Source organism: Octopus bimaculoides, chromosome 21 (genome assembly GCF_046866305.1).
Source record: "Octopus bimaculoides isolate indiv1 chromosome 21, ASM4686630v1, whole genome shotgun sequence".
Taxonomy (NCBI): domain Eukaryota; kingdom Metazoa; phylum Mollusca; class Cephalopoda; order Octopoda; family Octopodidae; genus Octopus; species Octopus bimaculoides.
The window spans coordinates 22282347-22287346 of NC_142948.1; the positions used below are offsets into that span (position 1 = coordinate 22282347).

Sequence of the window (5000 nt, forward strand, 5' to 3'; positions counted from 1 at the left end):
AGAGAAAGAAAAAGAGAAAGAAAGAGTACAGGTGAACTAACCCCATGTGTGTGTGTGTGTGTGTGTGTGTGTGTGTGTGTGTGTACGTTTGTGTATGTATGAGCGCGCGTGTGTATTTCGCCGTGTGCATATATATATATATATATGTGCGTGTAAATATGTGTGGCACGCGTGTGCGTGTGTGTTCTGCTGTGAACGGAAATGTTTTGTGTGTGTGCGTGTGTGTGTGCGTGTGTGTGTGCGTGTGTGTGTGCGTGTGTGTGTGTGTGTGTGTATAAGTACCTGTTATTATCATTTTACCCGCGGTCAATCATCCTCGAGGAGATTTATGATTAACGACGTTCCAGTCATGTCCATCCTGTCTATTTAGCCGTATCTAACACCACATTACCGAATATGACCTTTCCTTGTTTATAAAGATAGCGATAGTATGAACTGACGGAGATTTGGCTGTTATTTCTAGCAGATCAGGCAACCTCATACTGGCTCTCTTGAATGAACCTGTCGTTATGTATACATGTATGTACGTATATGTATGATGTCTTGTATATGTATATGTATGTGCGATCTTTGTATATTCGTGTGTATCATTGTATATTGTATTCGTGCGTTTGAAGCTGAGTGCGAATGTGAGTTTGTGTGAGTGTATGTGTGTGTGTGTGTGTGTGTGTGCGTGTGCACGTGCGCACGCTGGTGCACTGAGGGTCTATGTGTGTCTGTAAGTTTGAAGCGCGTTCTATCTGTGATTTGTGTGCGTTGTTTATATGTCTATGAGTGTGAATTTATTGTGTGTGTATGTGTCTGTTGTATGTGATGTAGGTGCGTGTGGGCGCGAATTTGTGCCGTATATGCGTTGTATCATATAAGACGGTGTGAGCTTGTATGTCCTGTTACATGTGTGTGTGTGTGTGTGTTTGCGTGTGATACATCGCGCGCGCTTGTGTGTATGTGTGCATGTGTGAGTGTGGTTGTGTGTGTATTAATGTGTTTGATTATATTCTGCAAGTGTGTGTGTGTGTGTGTGTAAGTAGGAGCGTGTGTTATTATATACCGCATGTGTGCGTATATGTGTGTGTATGTGTGTGTGTAATTATATACTGATGTTAGTGTCTGTGGGTGTATGTTTATGTGAATATCTGAATGTATGTATAATGATATACCGCAGGTGCGTGTTTGTGTGTGGACGCGGTTATATGCCGCATGAGTGTGTGTGTGTGTGTATACGTATATGTATGTACGCTTATATGCAGCAGGTGTGTGTTAGTGTGTGTTTGTATGTGGTTATATGCCGCATTTGTATATGTGTGTGTGTGTGTGTGTGATTGTGACTGCGCCGTCGTCGTATGCGCGTGTGCGAGCGAATGCTATGTGCGTATATATATATAACTTAATGCGTGTGTGCTTGTATGTATGTGTGTGTGTGTGTGTAAGAGTGTGCTACAATGCATGGGTTTATGCATATCTGTGTGCTAGAATTGCTATGTATGTGAGATAAAGCGTGTTACAGACGATGTGAGAGAGTACGTATGTGCGTATGTATATATATATATATATGTTGTATATATGCATTAATATGTACAAGAAAATCTCTGTATGTGTGTACGTGTGTTTCTGTATGTGTGTATATGTGTGTATGTGTATGTGTGTGCGCGCGATTGCAAGTGTGTTTACAAGTGACGAATATGAGAAAATTTTATCGCCGAGCATGTTTGTGTATACGCACGTGTGTATGTGTGTGTGTGCATGTATGTGTGCATTATGTTTGTGTATATGTATGCATGAATATCTGCGAGAGAATCTATGTATGTGTGTGTGTGTGAACGTGTGTGAGCGCGTGTGTGTCCGTTCATGGAAAAGAAACGAAATTAAAAAAAATATTACAGAGAGAGAGAGAGAGAGAGAAAGAGAAAGAGAGAGAGAGAGAGAGAGAGAAAGAGAGAGAGAGAGAGAGAGAGAGAAGGCGTGTTTATGTCGGGGAGGAAGCGTAGAGGAAAAGGAAAAAGAAAAGATAAAGAAGGAGAGAGAGAGAAAGAGAAACAAAAGGAATAAAAGAGAAAGTGTGAGACGGAGCAAAAAAGTGTGTGAGAGAGAGACAGAGAGAGTGGAGAATGTGAGAGGGTGAGGGTGAGGGTGTGAGGATGAGTGAGTCTCATTTCAGTGAAGACTGTGAGAGCTGATAGCCGTCAGTATTGAAAGCTAATTCACAGTTTGTGGACCTAGAGGAGAGGATATATATATATATATATATATATATATAATATATATATATATATATATATATACAGATACAATCATGTGTTAATATATATACACGCTCACAAACACACACACACATATACATACATATATATTTACATAAACATACATATGTCTATTTATATATATATATATATTTATACAGAAGCATGTACTAACTTAGACGCACGCACCTGCTTATCTATCTATCTATCTATCTATCTATCTAGAAGTACAAACACATACACACACATATAAGGACAAACGCACATATTCATACACACACGTGCACACATATACTTATATGCATACGCGTACACACACATATACACACATTCAACTAACATCTTGCGTGGACGTGTGGAGTTAAAAAACATTTCGTGTACGGATAATAATTGTAATCTACAACCTACAACGACACTTGAGAGTACACACACTGCAAACTGTAATTACTATTATATAGATATATAAACACACGCTCTTCGTTGTTGTTTGTATATATAATTATATATATATATATACAGAGGAAATAAGCTATATGGAAACCAAAATATACACTCGTGCATGGAAAATCTACATATTATATTACTGAACGGTAAGTTTGGTTTTTATAGAAATTATCAATCTTGTGTGTATATATATATATTCTTATTTTTTTCTTTCGCTTCGTAAATATATTTCTTCATTCTTTCATTCCTTTCGTGATTGCAGGTTTTCTTTCTCGTTTTGTTCTTTCGTTCTCTCTCCCTCTCTATCAAGCTAACTCTCTCTTTTACTCTGTTTCTATCTGTCTCTCTGCTTTCGTATCTGCTTAATTATCCGTGTGCCTTACCAAATCTCCCTCTCTATCTATCTATCTATCTATCTATCTATCTATATACACTCACACACATTTCTACGCGGTTTGTAGGGCAAACGTTTCTATTTCCTACCGTTATACCTCCTTCCTCCACCTTTCATCTCTAAACTAACCTTTTCCCACCTGAATGAATTTGCTGGACCCGGTTTCGAATCCTTTCGCTGCTGACGAATGGCTTCAACCAGCATTACTACTACAGCTACTACATTATTAGTTCGCTGTGCTATCCTGTCTCCACCGCTACCACCACCACCAATAATAATAAGGGAAACACGTGTCGACGAGGTGCCTTTCCTTGGTCGCTAGATCTACTAGAAATAGCAACGACACTTCCATCAAATCACTTCCTATCACCTTTCGAGAAGGAAAGATATGGGATGATAAAACCGTGGATAAAATTGTTTCGAGTAAAATAAAGGCAGGTTGGTCACTTTTGGAACGCTTTCAGGCCAAAGGTCTGTATCTGCTCAATCAGAACTGATATGGAACTAAACAACGAACAACGCAGTCTTCATCAATAATAACATCAACAACCTTTGAAAGTGTGTAAGTGGTCGATCAATTTGCTAAAAATAGTAACCCAAGTCTTCGTCAAATGGGAGGCTTCCATTGAATAAATATAATCTAAAGACTGTCTTTGGCCCAACGTCTCTTTAATTAAGGGCGACACTCAGGGTTAAGAAACAACATCAGTTATCAACACCCAAACCAATAATGATTACGAACGATTGGTAGGGCCCATGAGGGGTTGTATGGGGGTATAAGGGGTGCAACAAGCTGGGCCCAGGGATTTACCAGGACCTCAATCAATGTTTATATATTGAAAGGAAAGGAGGTCCACCAGAAGTAAACTTTGTACTTTTCACTCGTAAATATCTGCACATTTCAGATCCCTTGAATTCTAAGAAAGGACACAGTTAATTGCATCTACCCCTTCAATATTTTACGGGTACTTATTTCGTTTAGCTCCCATCACAATCACTCTACATAGTATATATAGGAGGTGCTGCCCCACCACCTGCGGGAAGATAAATGCCGCACCTTCTCATCATTTTAGCTATACTAGTACCTGAACCTAACTCGGGCCCTGGAGGATGCAAGCCAAATTCATCCCTCTCGGGATTTGATCTCGAACCCTTATAGTCAAATACCGTCAGTCCTTCTGTTTTTTCAGCTATAGTTGGCTTTGAGAGCTAGGGGTAATCGATTAAATCGATCCCAGTACATAAAATAATGGGCGTAGGTGTGACTGTGTGGAAAGAAGTTTGCTCCAAATCACGTTTCCGGGTTCAGTAGAACCTTGGGCAAGTGTCTTCTATAGCCTCGGGCCAACCATTGTCTTGTGAGTGAATTTGACAGATGAAAACTGAAAGAAGCCGGTTGTTGTTGTTGTTGTGTGTGTATGAGTGTGTGAGTGTGTCTTCTTCACAACTGGTGGGAATTTGTTTACGTACCCGTGACTTAGCGATTCGGCAAAAAAAGAACAATAGAATAAGTGCCAGACTTAGAAAAGAAACGTACTGGGGTCGATTCATTCGACTGAAAAATCTTCAAGGAGATGCCCCAGCATGGCCGCATTGTTATGACTGAAACAAGTAAAAGAAAAATATTGATGACTGGTACTTAGTTTTATCAATGCGAAAGGATGAAAGACAAAGTTGACCTTAGTAGGATTCGAACTCAGATCGCTACAGAGCCTGAACAAACACCTCTAGTCATTTTGTCTATCGTTTCTGCTAAACTACCTGAATGAGGATTTCTCTCTAATAGACACGCGGGTACACATTTTGTGGGGGGGGGGGATTGGGCGGGGGATAGGAGATTAAATACCAGCCACCATGTCCAGTGTAGATTGGTGACTTTATTTTATCAAAATAAAGTTGATTCATGGCAAGATTTGAACCCG

General features: G+C 39.8%; 1 long non-coding RNA gene across 1 annotated transcript in view; it reads left to right on the forward strand.

Moving 5' to 3' along the window:
• Window positions 1–2479: 2479 nt before the first annotated feature.
• Window positions 2480–5000, forward strand: part of LOC128250453 (uncharacterized) — a 92577-nt gene continuing 90056 nt past the window's right edge. Inside the window, exon 1 of the long non-coding RNA XR_008266467.2 lies at window positions 2480–2830. This is a non-coding gene — a long non-coding RNA (uncharacterized LOC128250453). The remainder of the gene's footprint in view (window positions 2831–5000) is intronic.